The sequence below is a fragment of the Lissotriton helveticus genome, chromosome 3_2, assembly GCF_964261635.1.
Source record: "Lissotriton helveticus chromosome 3_2, aLisHel1.1, whole genome shotgun sequence".
NCBI lineage: Eukaryota > Metazoa > Chordata > Amphibia > Caudata > Salamandridae > Lissotriton > Lissotriton helveticus.
This window is the reverse complement of record NC_136062.1, coordinates 262,303,751-262,322,532: the sequence shown is the minus strand read 5'-3', so window position 1 is coordinate 262,322,532 and position 18,782 is coordinate 262,303,751. Positions and strand designations below refer to the sequence as shown.

The following is an 18,782-nucleotide window of genomic DNA, read 5'->3' as shown; positions in this document are numbered from 1 at the left end:
ACTCATCTTTCTACACAGGTAGCCTTGGGGTAGTTCATAAGGCCTGTCACTAGATACCAAGATGGTTATGTACCTTATAGTGGCAGGTCTTACGAGCTCTTTCTTTTCCCTCTCGTTGTTATAGAGATTATACAGAGCATTTTTTACTAAATTCTTGTGTGTACGATCTATTGTGTGGTGAGATGTAAATAAGTGACCCTGCTCCACACTCGCTAGACTTTTTACCACCGCCCCGAGCCATGGTATATGACTGGCCCGCTCACATTTTAGACAATCCATGATGATGTCACGGGTCAATAGGGCAGCTGGATTCATCCATATTTTCAACCAGAACAGGGCGGGTCTAGATTTTATAAAATCCTCTGTATACTTAAGGCTCAGTTCTCGGTGGCACACAAAAGTTGGGGCAGAAATAACCCCCCCCCATGATCTTTCTACAGAACCTATTCTCCATCGTCTGTATATTGGTGCAGTTCGTGTAGCCCCACACCTCGGCGCCATAGGTCCCTGTAGGTAGGCATTGAGTCTTATAAATTTGCAACAGTGATATAATGGCCTCAGCGTGTAGAGGTTGGCGAAGTGAGGTTACAGAGTTTATGGCTTTGCCCAGTTTATTTCTCCCCAGAGCAACATGGGGTTGCCATGAGCCAGAGTCAGAGAACAGCAGGCCTAGATATGGGAAAGTGCTTGTGCATTTTAAAACATTATTCCCTATCAAAATGTGATTAATCTTATGTTTTTTAGGCCACAGCACATTATAAATGATTTGTTAAAATTTTTGCAGAGACCAAGGTCTGCCATGTACGAAACAAAGCCGGAAATAAAAATTTGCAGGGCATTCGGTGTGCGGGCCATAAGGACCACGTCATCCGCGTAGAGGAGGGTGGGAAATGGTTTACCGTTGATTAGCGGGACATCACTTGTTAATTTACACACAGAACTGCTTAGTTCATTTATATACAAAATAAAAAGCAGGGGAGCCAGAGCACAACCCTGTTTGAACCCCCTGCCAATAAAAATGTCACTAGAGACTTCACCCATGGTATTCAAACGAACGCAAGCCCTCAAATCACTATGCAGATGAGCCAAAAAATAAACCAAACATTCATCTAAACCATAATTCAACAAAACTGACCATAAACGAGAACCCCCAGCCATTTGCAAATCAGTCTTGACCCTGTGCCTCATGGGAACAGTCCAGCCCGAACTGCCAAGCCAGGTCCTCCCTGGACTGTAAATAAGCATCCTGGGACCGGTTTCGGGGTTTCACCCCTCTTCAGCCAGGATAGCTTGATTCCAGTGGCATGGAGGGCATGGGATCCACGTCTGGGTATAGCCATCCCACTCGGGGTGACAAATGCAAAACAACAGTTGATGGACAGAATGCATAAATGTCATACAATCACCCCAGTACAGAGATCTGGGCCTAAATCCATCGTTTTTTGCTCACCATGCCATTCCAGCTTGAACCCAGCCACATGCAAATCAGTCTTGACCCTGTGCCTCAGGGAACAGTCCAGCCTGAACTGCCAAGCCAGGTCCTCCCTGGACTGTAAACAAGAATCCTAGGACAGGTTTCGGGGTTTCACCCCTCTTCAGCCAGGATAGCTTGATTCCAGTGGCATGGGGAGCACGGGACCCACGTCTGGGCATACCTGTCCAACTCGGGGTGACAAATGCAAAAACAACAGTTGATGGACAGAATGCAGAACAATGTCATACATTCACCCCAGTACAGACATCTAGGCCTAAATCCATTGTTTTTTGCTCACCATGCCATTCCAGTTTGAACCCAGCCATATGCAAATCAGTCTTGTCCCTGTGCCTCATGGGAACAGTCCAGCAGGCAGGACTGCTGGGCACCTGTCGGCTGGTCCCGTCCCCCATGATGCCGGTCGGATGCTTGTCCAACCGCCATCGTAATCAGCCCCTATCTTATTGTCCACCATGCTTATCATAATTAGGGACTACTATGTATAGTGTTCTCTATAGGTTTACAAGATAATGCCATACACACACAAGAAAATGTATTACTGTATTTACTTCCAAAATATTATAATAAAAATAAGACCAATAAATAAAACATATGAAATAATTGACTCTAGCCAGCAAAGGAGAATTGTCATATAAAGCACAGGAAAACAGGTCAGCAGAGTTATAATGGCACCTCTAGGTAGCCACTAGGTAGCCCAGAGGGCAGGGTGCATTGTACTTGAAAGGTTGAAAAAGCACTATACATGTCGTGGTAACGAAGCACTCCTGAATTCATTTTTTACTACTTTGAGGCATACCCCTCCTATAGGATAACATTGGGGTTTCCATTTTGGATTTAATATGCAGAGAACATAGCTATGTTATAATTGATGTCCTTGGAACTGTTATGAAAACCCCTATGAAGTCTGGTTTTTAGTTACAATTTTGAAAATGCCCTTAGCCCTTTCGTGCCTGTAGCCTGTCGTGGGTCACATGACTGGGTTTAACTGACAGTTAGACTTTGTGAATTCCTCCCAGACAGCCAAACAATAGATGAATTAGATGTGCGTTAATGGGCCATCTGCTGGAAGGATGAGGGGTGGAGCTGAATGCAACCCAATCGCAATTGAATAGGGAGTACTCTGCCTTCACATAAAGGAGCTATAACCTCCACATTGTCAATGCAGCCAGCTTGGAGCCAGGGCAGGGTAGTCAGGAAATTCCATTCACTTCAAAGCCAGTAGAAGCTTCTCCCATCTTCCAGAAGGAGGGCACCAGGGTATAAAAATGAAGGCTCACATACCAACTCTTGAGTACACTCTGCAACTGTGGAGTCCACCAGGAGGAAGGACTGCTGTGCTGCTGAAATGACTGCTACTCTGCTGGATTGCTGCCCTGTAATCCTCTTGCGTGGAAAGGACATCTGGACCGGCAAGTTCATACTCAACCTAGGGCTACAAGGGTGACTCCAAGGGCTATTCTGCCTTCTGCGCTGAGCCTCAGGGACATACATAGCTCCCCAACATCCTGCATCAGCAGCACCTGGACCCAGATGAAGTGAGTTCCTGACCCTCAAGTGGTGCCCCTAAGATCCTGGACCTTTGGTGTGGTCTCTGAGAGCTCTATTGGAATTTTCTGGCTCTTCACGACCGTAAATGGCCCGTTCACGCCAAGAACACACCACTCTTGCTACCATTATGCCGGTATGCCGGCCTTTTGTATTTGCCTGGACCTCCACTGTTTGGTCAGGGAGGCTTAGATGCTGTGAGACTTTGGGGATTGCACCTGCAAGCTGCCTGTCAGGCTCTGCTTTCTGGCCTCTTCGGGGCTGTGTTGATATGCCTATAACCTCCCCTATGAACTACCTCAGAGTCCGAAATGTAATCACAGACAACTAAGTAAGACCAACCGGGGAGGGAAAGGAAGGGGACAGTGGGGAGGGAGATCTGCAACGACAAATAACAGGCGTTTAGAAACACCCCTCCCTTAACTCTCAATGGAAATCCCCCCTTCAGTGTCCCTTAAAGTAACAACTTCAAAAGACCCTTCTTCATACCTGAAAAGGAAAATACTAATGGTCGATTCACAGGAGACAAGAAGTGAGGAGGCACCAGAGAATCTACCCAACTGTAAGAAAGTAGCAGAAAAGAAACTCAATGACAACCTTGCACACTAAGGGAATCGGGTTATGATCTATGAGGTTTCTCACACATACCAAAACTCAAACATAAACACTCTTCAATGGGGTAGTTGTAATCCCTCTGAAGCGGTACCCCTCATGTGTCTCCTGTTCAGGATATATAATATAAACAACGTTATGTAGTTAAATCCAAAAGTAATTATCTCAGAATCAGGTATCACAACACTGTTTGAATAAGCGGCTGTGCGTTATCGTATTGGTGTTCAGGGCACACCTGTATCCAGAGCACAGTTCACCGCTGCTCAAGAGCTACCCCTGCTGTAGTACACAAAGTCATGCAAATGCGGCCAATCCCCCCGATTATCACCAAAGTTAAATGCACCCTTGTGATCGGGGTAGCGTTAGCAGGTATGTCTCACTAAGTTCGCCACCAAAGTAAGTAGACAAGGTTCTCTCAGCCGAGAGGAAAGAATCAGTATACCACCCAGGATCCGTGGCCTGTAATCCACAAGTAACACAGCGATATCCCACGGAAATCAGAACTCCGTGTTTGAAACAAGGTCAAAACTCTTACCGCATTCTCAAGTACAAACCGACTGCTGGAATACGGGAACAAATAATCGGCACCGCCGACTCAAGGGAATTTGCCTTTATTTCCTGGGTTGCGCGCGCAACGCGCGTCATCAGTGTAACGTGCCGCATTGCCACATGGGGCTTGTAGTTTTGAGAATGCACGTCAGCCAGATCACCGCACGATCCCGTGCAAAACCTGACACTGCCGACTGGAAGAGAAGTTCTTGATGGGACACTGGCATCATTGTAAGAGCACGGAGGTGGGGTGATGTGCAGGCTGCAATGGCGTGCTGTACTGCGTGACTTGTGCCCTTCCCCCAATGCAATATTGATGCCCTGGTATTGCACTGACCGCGAGTGGTGTATGTGTGCAGACTGGAGCTCTACTGCAGGACTTGGGGCATACGGATTGAGGGGCCACCTGCATACTTTTGTATGATACCCGATGGAGCTACCTCGTTAGCTATGGGGGAGATTGACTTTGGACTCCCTCCTTTGACTATCACCTACCCAGCCGGACTTCGGACTAATGCACCCGCGTCTCTCCTGACCTTACCTTCCCACTCCCACTTCCCCCAACCCCCCCCCCCTCCGCTCCTACTCTTTCCAGCTTCTGTCCTCTGCCCTCGCATGCCCCTGCCCTTTGTCCCCACCCTGTTTTTCTGTGAACCTCTTCCCTCGCCACTTGAGACTGAACTATTTTGTATGATGCCCGATGGAGCTACCTGGTTTTAGCTATAGGGGAGATGGGCCGTGGATTCCCTCCTTGATCGTCACCTACCCAGTCGGTTTTTAGACAGACTTCCTTTCATCTCTACGGTTGTCTCTTCCCTTATCCTCACTCTCTCTCCTCCCCTACCCCCCACTACTTTATCTCTCCTTTCTCTCCTCCCCTAATGTATTGCTGACTGTTCTATTTAATGTTTACTTGTTGTTCTTTTTCTGGTATATTGTCGAACCACATTGTTGCACTTCCTGTCGTCTCCTCCCGCATCCTCCCTCTATTTATGTCTCTCCTTCCCTCCTCTCTCAATGTATTGAGACCAAACTATTTTGTCTGATGCCCGATGGAGCTCCCTGGTTTAGCTATAGGGGAGATGGGCCGTGGATTCCCTCCTTGGTCGTCACCTACCCAGTCGGTCTTTAGACAGACTTCCTCTCGTCTCTACGGTTGTCTCTTCCCTAATCCTCACTTCCCCTCCTCCTCTACCACCCACTACTTTCTCTCTCCTTTCTCTCCTCCCCTAATTGTATTGCTGATTGTTTGATATAGTGTTTTACTTGTTGATATTTTCTTTTATATTGTTGAACCACATTGTTACACTTCCTTTGTCTCTCCTGTCGTCTCCTACCGCATCCTCCCTCTATTTATGTCTCTCCTTTCCTCCTCTCTCAATGTATTGAGACTGAACTATTTTGTCTGACGCCCGATGGAGCTACTTGGTTTAGCTATAGGGGAGATGGGCCGTGGATTCCCTCCTTGGTCGTCACCTACCCAGTCGGTCTTTAGGCAGACTTCTTTTCTTCTCTCCTTATTGTCTCTTCCCTAGCTCCTATCCTCTCTCCCCTGAATCTCTCCCCTTGTCTGCCCTGGGATCACAGCTTACTGGACTTTGGACGTTGCCTTGACTCGTCTACCCATCACCCTTCCTCTCCTCTTCCCATGCTGTGTCTCTCACCCTCCCCTCCCCTTTCCCGCCCTCATTATCTGTCTACTTCCCGTGCTCCAACCCCCCTCCCCTGAATCTCTCACCTTGCCTGCTTTTCCCCTTTCGTATTCGTGCTTATTGTTTATCTTGTCCTTACATGTAACTATGTAGCCATGCTCTAAGAACTGTGTAACCTTTGTAATGATGTAACCTGTAACTATGATCTGATGCCCATGTAAAGCGCACTGATACCCCCGGGTCTAGCCAGCGCTATATAAAACGTTAAAAATAAATAAATTCAAAGCAAAGTTCAGACAGCTGCCTCTTCGCCATATAGCATTGACTTCTCATGTGGAATGCCAACGCGTAGCTCAAGTAATGCCAGGCTGTGATGCCTGGCCTGCTTTTTGTGCTACACCGGCAGGCAACCGAGATGCTCAGCTTGCTCCTCACGGCCCCCTTCACCATAAACGGGACTCTTGGCACTGATTTGAGAAGGTAAACTTTCGGCAGCACTAATCTGGTGACTTTTGCCGACCTGCGCTCCTTCGCGATTGGCTTAAACTTGTGACTTTCACCCGGTCCAGGGCGAGAAGATATCCATAGTTGGCAGTTTGTGCTTTTTTGGCACTATTTTCTCTAATGTTCAAAAATTCATATTTCTTGTTCAACAAAATGGATTTATCTTGTTATGGTGTCAAATATTAAAATGTACTTTATTGCTCTAAATATGTGTGGCATGTCTCTTGTGCTGTGATTTCAATGTATTACTGTGTGCTGCATAAATACTTTCCACATCTAACTTAAGCCTGATTGTTTTTTGTGCCAAGCTACCCAGGATTAGGCACAGGTAAATTGAGTGACTTATTTTAGTTCACACTGCAAAGGATCATGGCTATTGCTTGACAACGGCTCACACTCCAGTCAACCAAAAACCCAATCTCTCATATACAGGAAGTAAAAATAGAGGAGAGGAGGGAGCCCAAGAAGATTGTCTGGAGAGCCCTATACAGTAGTCGATAGAAGCTAGACAATGGTTCCTGCCCTGGTATGACCCGCAAATCGGATCTTATGGGTTCCAAACTCAGCAACATATAAGTGGCCACCAAATTAATTGAAACTTATAAACAATGACTGCTTAGGTCTTTGGCTTGAATATCCGCTCACCACTTATACTGGATTTGCAATCTGGTCTCCAATGTTTTGTTTATCTATAGGCCTCTACTCCATTTTCTTGGGGAACCCTTTTTCAGTACTGAGCATTTTTGCAATTCTGTTTCTGTCACTGATATCTGGTTAAAGAGTATCCTTGGAACTGTATGTCCAAATAAGTCTTTTCCAAATGGATTTGGTGCATATGCAGGAAGAGGAAACTTGTTGCGGTTTCTGTCACTCATTGACAACATATTGAAAGCTAACTGTAGTAGCAGTTCTGGGTGATCCACAATCAGTTACATATATATGAGTATTGGCAAAGATGTATTTCTATATCTGAAAGTGTGTTATGTGGTCTGTGTGGGCTGCACAGACTACTCACAAGCTGGCCAAACAGCACAAGTCTCCTATAGTTAGGGTATTTAGTTCTAGAAAAAGGTCTGGTGGTAGCTACAAGGTTCATTTTTGGAGCATTTGTATAATTTTTGCTTATATTTTTGGAAATATGAGGGATTATATAGAAATATTTGTACTGAGTTATTTTAAAAAGAAGTTCAGTAAACATAGGCTAATGTCAGGGAAACAGCCTTTAGATCGCTTGCTTTACATTGCATGTCATTGCAACGCTGTTGTGACAATGCAAACCATTACATCGCAAGTTGTTACAACGATTTGCTGTAGAGGGCAGAAGGTGTTGGATTTACAATCCAACACCTTCCCTGCTGTTGGAGAAACTGGAGTAGGAATAGTAAATTATACTATTCCTAAATCTAGCCCTCCCCCTACAGCAAGTCGTTGAAATGACTTGCGATGTAATGGTTTGCGTTGTAACAACGTGGTCATTGTACCGACCGCGTTGTAATGGTATGCTATGTAAAGCATGTGTACTAAACATATATATTCCTAATGGCACTGCCCTAACAATTTCTCTTTGTCCAATCTTGAAAGGAATCTTATGCGAAGACAGGAGATTAACGAATGGTAATGGAACAGTAGTGTGGGCTATATGGGCTGCACCAGTAAATAAGTCCTCGATATCTGATATAGCACAAAAGTGCTTACACTTGACTTGACCCCACTACTGAGCGGTCAAATTTCAGAGAAAACTAATTTCTCTTCTAATAGCAAAGATAGTATCAAGGAGCACACTAATATCTAAAGCAATTCAAACATCAAGTACAATATAATCTTTTAAATCATGGCATTATTGAAACATATGTAGACGGTAGTCTTGATAGTTCTTGAATTCAGTTATGTTGCTTTTATTTTCACAATTAGAAGAATGAATACTTGCATCAGCCCAGCCAATGCGAAAATGAGCCAGGACAATGCAGACAACAGCATGTTCAAATGAGCCTTAAGACGATAACAGCAAATGAGCCCAATCACCAAACGTGCTGCTCTGGTAGACTGCAACTATGCCAGCACCTACAGAAGCAAAGAAATCTTCACCTTAATGAAAGATTTAACCTCAAACTCAGCCTCCTCCAACTTGATGACCCCTTCTGCAACAATCTCTCTCAATTCTTCTGCAACAAACTCAGCACCATTTACAGCAACTTCAACCCGTAAATGGACTCATCAGTCCTCGGCAAAGGCCTCCCTATCTTATGCAAAGAACCAATGCTAACCACATGGCCTGTCATCACCCCAAAAGAAACTGAAACCTCCATGAAGTCCATATATTCAGGGGCTCTATCGGAACACTGTCCCTACCATGCCTACTCCAGAGGACGGCAACCCATCAGCACCATGCTCACACTCATTATGAATGCCTCCACCTCTTATGCGACCTTCCAAGATGCTTGGAATAAGGCAACTGTCCTCCCATTGCTGAAGAAAAACTCTGCAGACCCTACTACGCTTGCGAACTACAGACCGATCTCTCTGTTACCATTCCCAGTCATAGTCTTAGAGAAAATCATAAACAGACACTTCACAGAGTACCTCAACGACCACCAACTTCTCAACACCACCCAGTCTGGTTTCAGACCCAGCCACAGCACAGAAACTGCCCTCATCATCACCAAGGATGATATCCACATTACTTTGGATAGAGGAGACACAGCCGCCCTCATCCTCCTTCACCTCTCTAAAGCATTTGACAGTCTAAAACCTCATTCTCATCCAATGCCCACATGGAGTCGGAATCCAAGGACATGCAAAGCAATGGATCCGCTCCTTCGAGACTGGAAGGTCTCGGTCAGTCAGCCTGGCACCGTACACATCGGACAACCGTGACCTCATCAACAAAGTTCACTGAGTTCGACATGCTTCAATGCAAATATGAGCCCTCTAGCCAGCATCATCATGTGCTCTCATGATATTAATGTCCTCTCCTATGCTGGTGACATGCAACTCATTCTCTTCCTCACGAACAAGACATTCAGTACCAGGATCAAGTTCAATGCCTGCATGACTAAATCTCCCACTGTATGAAGACAAGCTGTCTAAAGCTGAATATCGACAAGCCCAAAATGATGTTCTTTGGGAAGAGTACATCACTGTGGGACTCCACCTGGTGGTCAACAGAGGTAGGACCGACACCAACCACCTCTACCCGAAACCAGTACCTCGGGATCACCCTTAAAAGCAAACTCAACAGTACTGACCAAGTCAATTCTGTCAACCCCTCATGCTTCTGTACTCTGAAGAGGCTGGGGAAGATTTGCACATGGCTCCCAATCATTACCCGGTAAACCGTCACGCACGCCCTGGTCAAAAGTAAGCTGGACTATGAAAACACCCTCAACATTGAAATCAAAACTGAGAGGCTTCAACAGGTGGGATGACATAGGGATATCTACTATTGGGGATGTGATCAGGAACGGGGAGCTGAAGACATTCGCGATGCTGCGAGCTGAGTTTGGATTACACCACACACAACTATACAAACACTTGCAGCTAGCACATGCCTGGAAAGCGCAGAAGATATCACTACAGGATATACCGGAATATTCACCTTTAGAAGGGAGACTCCTACAGGGACAGATGGTACACCAGGCAGTATCCCTCACATACAAAACACTCACAAATAATATGTTGGGAACCCTGGCGAAACTCAGAGGGATATGGGAGGCGGAAGTAGGGGAAATGGAAGACCTAGACTGGGAGCTGACACTGATGCACCCCCGAGATGTGGCCATTAAGTCACGGTTGAGGCTGATCCAATTGAACGTGTTACACAGGACATATTTCGATAGGAGGCGCCTCCTCAAGATGGGTAGGATAACAGACGCCACATGTCTGCGGTGTAAATCCGAGCAGGGAGATTTCTACCACACTATCTGGTCATGCGAAGAAATACAAATATATTGGTCTCACATCTTCACTGAATTGGGGCAGGTACTGGGGATAGAGCTAACACTGGACCCGAAACTGGCGCTACTGGGAATGGTGACGGAAGTAGACCTGCCACGCCCGCAGATCACCTTCCTGGTACTGGCACTAGTAGTGGCCAAAAGGGACATTGCGAAATACTGGGGGGTGGCGGAGAGGCCCGAAATAGAGGAATGGAGGAGAGGGCTGGATCTCTATATGGCAGCAGAACGCGTGACATACAAAGCTAGGGGCTGTCCCAAAAAATTCCGGAAGGTGTGGAATAAGTGGAGACAATATCATGGCCTAGAAGTGGGGTGATAGATGAAGGCACGTAGAGGGGTGGAAGGCAGAGATGGGAGTTGGGGACCACCTGATAGCGATAAGTGCCGGAGGGAAGGCAGGGACGCTGAGAATCCAGAGACACCGAACATCTGGGGTGCTATGCAAAGACGGGGGTAGGGAGACAAGCAACTGTATACTGTACACAAATGGAACTGATGAATGAGTGACACGTAGACTGATGGAAAGGGGATCTGACTGTCTTCCCTTTGAGGGGGAAAAGCTTTCAGTTTGTAGATACGTAGGGGTGGGAGGGGAGGGGGGGAGTTGAGGGTGGAAAACAAAAAGCGGGGTTGGAGGGTCACAGGTGGGGCTTGTAAGCCTTAGCACGATTCTACACTAATTGACGTAATGTGTTGCCGCCCGGCCTCAGGGATGTGGGCATGAAGGCTGTGGAAGGGTGACATACTGTAAATTGGAGGTGCTGTTGTGGGCTTGCTGCGCCTGTGTCCTTTTATTCCTGCACAAAAAATAAAGTTAAAAAAAAAAACCATTGAAATCAAAACAAACTCACCAGAAGACTGCAGACCATTCAGGACGTGGCAGCCAGAATCACGCATACCCTCCTGCGCCGCAATCACATCACACCACACCTTAAGGAGCTCCACTGGCTCCCCATTCACAAACAAGCACCATTCCTCATCCACATGTTCAAGGCACTGTATAACACTGTATTGAGCAAAAAGAGGACTGGGTTGTTCCTGGGGTGCAAAAAAAGGGGTCAAAGAAAGTGGATATTGAGGGGTGGTTAAATGGTAACCATCCAGTGGGTATCCATTTTGTTGAATATAATGGCCTCACACACCCTTGCAGGTGTCATGCTTCATCATGGGCAATGCTCCTCGTTGGGTGGGCGGTGTAATACCCAACGGGCAACACCTCAAAGAGGGGCTCTTTGGCGGAGATCTTTTTCCAACTGCCCGTAGGTGAAGTGTGGGTGAGGGGCCAAAGTAACGGTAGACGGGAAGTGAATGTAAAATAACGCAGAGGTGCCAGAAGGAACTTTATTCTGTTGGTCCCATGCGTTAACTAAAAACAACAGTTAGTCTAGGAGTTCTGGACAACAATGTGTTCCTTACTCAAGACTATACTATAGGGTGGAGATAATGGTCGACATGTTTCTCGCATTGGGTAAGGTTACCCGCGATTCATCAGGACCTATGTATTCGCTGTCTACAGTGTGTCTGATCTATCTCGGTATCAGTATTCACTTTAACAGTATGGAAAGTACCTGTGTATAAATTGTTCCATGCCTAGGGGTCAATTTTTAATTGTATCAACAGCGCCTGGCGGGGTGAACATCAGTGAGTCTAGCCTCTGTAGCTAAGGTTCTAGCTCCCGTGTCTGGGCTGGTACGCCTACCCTTCGCCGCCAGGTCCTGGCACGGGAGCTAGAACCTTAGCTACAGAGGCTAGACTCACTGATGTTCACCCCGCCAGGCGCAGTTGATACAATTAAAAATTGACCCCTAGGCATGGAACAATTTATACACAGGTACTTTCCATACTGTTAAAGTGAATACTGATACCGAGATAGATCAGACACACTGTAGACAGCGAATACATAGGTCCTGATGAATCGCGGGTGACCTTACCCAATGCGAGAAACATGTCGACCATTATCTCCACCCTATAGTATAGTCTTGAGTAAGGAACACATTGTTGTCCAGAACTCCTAGACTAACTGTTGTTTTTAGTTAACGCATGGGACCAACAGAATAAAGTTCCTTCTGGCACCTCTGCGTTATTTTACATTCACTTCCCGTCTACCGTTACTTTGGCCCCTCACCCACACTTCACCTACGGGCAGTTGGAAAACGATCTCCGCCAAAGAGCCCCTCTTTGAGGTGTTGCCCGTTGGGTATTGCACCGCCCACCCAACGAGGAGCATTGCCCATGATGAAGCATGACACCTGCAAGGGTGTGTGAGGCCATTATATCCAACAAAATGGATACCCACTGGGTGGTTACCATTTAACCACCCCTCAATATCTACTTTCTTTGACCCCTTTTTTTGCACCCCAGGAACAACCCAGTCCTCTTTTTGTTCAATACATCACTAAGGGCACACACTGCGGTTTGGACCTTCCACTTTTTCTAAGTGGTAATTCTGCCCTTTGATCCATCTAGATCTCCTCTCCCTTTTTTTGAAAACAACTGTATAACACTGGTCCAGCACACCTCACAGAATTACGCGAGTTACACCCACCATCAGTCACATTCCAAGCTATAACACCACCGACTGCCTCACAGATTGCACATTACAAATACACTCTGTCAGTACTCACAAGGACTAGTGAATGGGATTTTATCTCAGTGCAGGAATGTTACACCTGAAAAATCCGTATGGCATAAACCACACTAGCAGCTTTGCAGAGCTTAATATGGTGTGTATTACATTTGCTGAGAAATGGGACGAGTAATTCCGGAACTTTACCCATTGTGAGTCATCATCTAAAGTCAACAATGTTGTAAACTGCATAATACCAGTCATAGAAGTACTTTTAGATATCATTTTCACCAGGATTGCAGCAGATCAGACAATTTCAAATATAATTAATATTTAACTGCAGCAGAGCAGCAAGCACACTTTGTGTATTGTCGAGCATGGTTTACGTGACAGCGCTGACACTCGAAAGGGATTAAATACATCGAAATTGAACTGAAGCGATTGAATGGAATAAGTCAATCACATGAAGATAGGTATCTCCTTCTCTCGAAATCAATGTATGCCTCTTTACGTCTATTATAACAGCAGACTCAGGACTACACCTGCATACTCTAAGAATATAGACTATGCAGAGAGGAACTCCAATTATACGCGTTTACTCTTTAGGGCAATCTTGACTGTATTTGACCTTATCTCGGTAACTAAAACTCACCTGCACTCTGGTAATCAGGCTGACATCACGGGCGGCGCTCGGAATCCGCGAGGATTTGTTGAAAGCTGTCACTGCAGGTTTCTTGAGGTGCTCGCTGCCTCGTGTGTGTCACTGTCTCTAAAATGTTTACGCAAGTGCCCATAGCAACTTGTGCCTGGTAGGCGCGAGCTGCCTACCTGGCAGAAGTGAAACAAAGCGCGCGGAGAGCGAGGTCATAACAACACCCAGGCGGAGGCCGCGTTAAGCCTGTGCTCCGGGCTATTGGTGACAAGTAAGTTTCAACGCTGTGGCACCTGTGCCTGGCAACTGTCTCATCGACATTGATTTAAACAATCAAAATAAAACCGAAAACTATTTACACACAAAGAACAGAGACTCAAACAGCTAAATAAAATTGTAGCTTACAATTACACTGAAAAAACACTAACCAATCCAATCCAAAAGACTTTATTCGGATAGCAACGTATCCATAAAAGTAACACATGTACGGGATAAAAAACATAAAAAAAAGAAATGGATGGCAATGTCCAATCCATAATGTTGTAAAATATAGCAGACAATGGCAAAGTGCATATTGTGAATAGTAAAATAGGAAAGCCTTCATAGTTTGCACACAGATTTCCGTGCACTCGTAGCTACTCTCAAAAAGGTGCCAATGCGCAAGATCATTTCAACATTGTCCAATATAAATATGCAGTCAAGAGCGTCTGTTAAATTAATAGGTGACAATTTTTTAAATATGGAATTGACAACCATTGTGCATATTTCATATAGTATTTACAAAAGAATAAAAAGTGTAATAGTGTTTGACCGCAGTGACCATCACATGGACATGGCAAGTTTAGTGTTATACCCATAGGGAAAACAAATCTAATATCTTACAGTCCCTGCTCTTAGACGGAATAGGAGGCCTCTCTCCCATTGGGACATCGGTAGTGCAATATAATTTGGTAGACAATGCTCAGGGTACTCAATGGACATACATTCGCGACAGTTTATTTAGTCAATTCCCTTTCTAGTCTTTCCGCTCTATAAAGTGAGTACAGTGCTGTCTTTAACATGTTTTTGTCCATTGTTACAGCTGTGTTCGAATTGGCAAACAGTCTACCAAGGTTAACGCTTTCCAAAAATTTTAAGGGTGTTATCTGTGAGGGAGATCGGTCTAGGTTGTGTAAGATCGCGCTTTTTAAAAATGGGAACAATAGTGCTAGTAGACCATTTCTTAGACAGTGGGGCATTGGTTAGATTATTAAAAATATTTAACAACAGTGGGGCCCAAAAATCTGGTTTATATTTAATGAGATTGATGGGCAACCCATCATGGCCTGGGGTTTTATTGCCCGCACTCTGACATATAGCGTCCTCAACCTCGTTTATTGATAATGAGACTCCAGGTGGCACCCTATTAATAAAAGGGTCGGATTCAAAAGCAGGCGCTAGGTAAATAGTGGAAAAGTGACTTTCCCAGGTAGCGCTCATCATGTTGCAGCTGATGGGGGTTAACGGTTGTCCCATTGATCTTAACTCTTTAATGGTAGTCCAAAATATATTCCCATTATTTAAGCTGGCAGCATTAATGACCGCATCCCAGTGCTCACTTAATAACTGTTCCTTCCTATTAGCAATAGACCGCTTATATGTCAACCTTAAGGACTTGACCAAATCATTACACCTAGGGTTTTGAGATAGGGCCTTGCGGAGCTTCCTGTTGGCAATTGAGCACTCCTGATTGCACCATCTACGTTCACGCTGTACTGTAGAAATAGGTTTAGACAGCAAGGATTTAATGGCTCTACAGAGTCCAGTAAAGGCGCTTATAGCATCAGGGTGTGGATCCAGGGCTTCTAAACAGATGTTAATAAGATTCACGTTTCCCCTAACCATAGAACTGAATAGGTCTGCGTTATTAACACCTCACCATACCAGTCTAAGGTTATCTGTGGATGATAGATCACTAGCACTACATTCTGTCTGTGGCATTGGAATTGGAAACATTTGTAACGTTATTTGTATTGGGTTATGGTCCCCAAAGGTTGTGGTCATAATTTTGGCTGTAAGCAAGCTTGCTTCTAAATCGGGGGAGATAAAAACATAAACAATTGTAGATGAACAGCCCCTCCCTCTGAATGTCGGTTTGGGGAGGGGGGGCATTATCTTTTGTAGGTGCAGCAATTTCCATAACATTAATTATGTTATCGGTGTTCAAATGATCCATTAGTTCTCCACCCCTGTTGCATATGTGTCTGCTGCTGTGTGAATATTCACTTGGCCATGAGTGAGATAGCTTAGCATTAAAATCACCCCCCAGACAGATTCCTACTGACTTAAAGAGTCTTTCGATTTTCCAATAGATGCAATAAAATTAAACAAATGTATAAAATGCATATTTGGAAAAGAATGAAAATCATTGTTATACAAATTAATTATCCAAAAAGAAATTCCCCTATTAAATAATATGCCTTGAAAATTATTGTTATCTGTATGAACAGTTTTTATGCATCCCCTGTCTTGATATTGACCCAGATTGATAAGCCCCCAAATGGTCGACCCTGCTTGGGGGTTGTTGCTAGGATATTATGACATTCAAACCCCTCAATATGCAATTCTTGGGTGGCCCATGTTTCCTGAAATAAAAGGATATCTTTGTCTTTAATAAATTGTACCTAATCTGGCTGGTGAAGTTTAGAGTACAACCCTGCAACATTCCAGCTTAAGATACGGAGGTCTGAGCTAGCTGAGGCCTTCTTTTGCATAGGGGGGATAAGTGGGTTGTGGGGAATAGTGCACTCAGTTACTGGCAGGGCATGAGGTAACCTAAAAGCGGGATCAGTATTTTCCCCAAAAGTTGAAAGTCAGTCTTGGGTATCTAATCCAGACAGGGTCTGGAACCTATTAGAGGTAGTAATTAAAGGGGAATTGTTGGCGAAAGGAGCATAACTTGGTTTGTAGAAATCACCAAGGGGTAGTGCGCATATGTTAGTGCTATTAGGTGTTATGAATTTGCAATCCCTTAGTAGGTAATTACAATACAGTGCCCTTCGAAATTTTTTGTAGATGCACTGACTCATCCAACCCTGCATTCCATAATATTACCCTTTATTTCGGATAAATCGAACCTTTCTTTGCCTTGATAGCCAGTCAGCACATTTATTGGGTAGCTGGTCCCATGACTCATGCTGATCCCTTTTTAAAGTATGTACTCCTGCCAGTACCAACAGATATGGGCACGCAGCGGGCGGCAGACTCAGGACATCTTGATTAGCCATCGGGCAGTTGATAATTGGGCTGGCAGGAACATTAATACTCGGGGTACTAAACAACCTGTTCTGATTCGAGCCACCTGTTAGCACCATCCCTGGTGGGGTCGGTATTTGAAATGGTTATCGGTATGGGGGAGTGCAGAGCCGTCTCTATCTATAGGCAATTGAGGGCAGCCCCTGGATTGACTGTGTATCGGGCGAAGGGTGATTGCGGGAGCAGAAACTCTGGTGGTTTGCGACACAATTTCGGGATCTAAAATACTCGTACCAATGCCTACGCTATCGATGGCCCTTCAACCTCATTAGCAACCATCATTTGAACATTTACCTTCAATTGACCAGCCCCTCCTATGAGTGTAGCCAGATTATCTAGGCGGCTCTGTAATAAAACAAGCTTTTTATCAATAAGTTCAGAGATTGGTTTGGACACCAACGCCGCAGCAATATTGGCAACAATGTCCCCGTAGTTCTCAAGGTTAGGTGCTGCTTCAGTCTGTGTACTAGTAGAGCAACTCAGTTTCACAGTCTGTATAGACACGGAAGAGTCAAGGGCTTCAGCTGTGCCAATACCTGATGTTGGCTGTATCCAGGTAGAGAGGCTTGTTTGTGTACGGGCAGGGGCGCTGCGAGTAGGCTGCTTCCTTTTACTACAGATTGATTTCCCAGGACCAGACTTTCTTTTCCGTTTAACAGCAGGAATTCCCACTGCTATTACAACATTGTTTTTAGGTTGTGGGTCTGCTTCCTCAGTTAAATCTTGCCCACTTGTGCTCCCACGAACAGTTGGGGATTGATGAATCCTGGTGCCCTCCGGCTGCGGTTGGGGCAAGTCTCCAGTATGCTCTAATAATGTTCCTCTAAAAATTGTAAGGTCAGACTGTCCCTCAATACCCATAGACAGACGCCGCTCTGTATGCTCAATTTCACTTGAGACAATACTAGCAGCCCTTTGAAGCATGCTGTCAATACTGACAGTTATCGGACATGCTGGTTGTGGTGTAGTACGTTTCCCCATAATAACAGTAAGAGCTTAACGGCAACAACAGTAACAGCGCGGGGTCAAAGCAGCCTTTGTCAAGGTTAATAAAGCACCAATCCGTGTTTTTTGACCGTTTTCTAATGCCATTTCAAGGGGGTGGTCCAGCCTCGTACAGTCTCGGACAGGCACAGATGGGCCTGCCTTTGGCCCACGCATGACATGCACTGCGGGAGTGTCACACGCCTTTACGGTGTTAGGTGTGTGTGCCTGTTGTACAGTGCTTTGCTCTCCCTTGAGCCTGCACTCTAGATCTCTTCTTGCGTTCTACATTCTAGAGTGTTTTCCCTGCCTTCTTGGCAGTTGGAGCCCTGGTTGGACTTGGAGCTGACCTACTATCTCTGTGCTGCAATAAAGCTCACTTAAAAGCTTACCTGTACCTGTGAGTCTTAATTACGCTTTACAACATTTGGCGACTTGAGTTGGTGTGAGGTCCGACCACCGTCTCCTGTGTCCGCTGCAGCCTAAGCTCGTTTTCCAGAGAAGTAGTGCCTCAACTCCATCAAGAATCTACGCGTGTGATTCAGCGTTGGTGAAAAAGAGGAGCCCCCGTTTCTTCAACGACAGCGACTTCGTGGTGAAACATTTGTGGTATTTATGCCCATTTCCTACTCTCCACACAACGTTGACGTCATCTTTATCAACGTCCACTCTGCTGCAACACGTATCCTAGCAACGCGATATCCTCAAGCAGCGACGTCACCTGAACCAACTTCCTTTGTTGGTGAGTTACTAAGCAACGCTTTGTTTCTGAACACGTTCTTGAAGGGCGCATGAGCAATTGACTTGTAACGTCGGCGTCTGACACGTGACGCACGACGCCACGACGTTGTCGGCCATTTTGGAGGACATTACCCTTGCCTTGGTAACGCGCCGAGGTAACGCGCCGAAGGGCACAAGTCCTTCACGTTCAACGCGAAACCTGCAACCAGTACAAGTGCCTCCCAGCTCCGTT

The 18,782-nt window shown here is 45.5% G+C and overlaps 1 protein-coding gene across 2 annotated transcripts in view; it reads right to left on the bottom strand.

Annotated features, from left to right (window-relative positions):
- LOC144826290 (tetratricopeptide repeat protein 24-like) overlaps positions 1 to 13,648 on the bottom strand; it is a 520,525-nt gene extending 506,877 nt beyond the window's left edge. For both annotated transcript variants that reach the window (XM_078684636.1, XM_078684637.1), the window contains exon 1: positions 13,532 to 13,648. The gene's annotated coding sequence lies outside the window, so the exon portion shown is untranslated. The remainder of the gene's footprint in view (positions 1 to 13,531) is intronic.
- Positions 13,649 to 18,782: the final 5,134 nt, after the last annotated feature.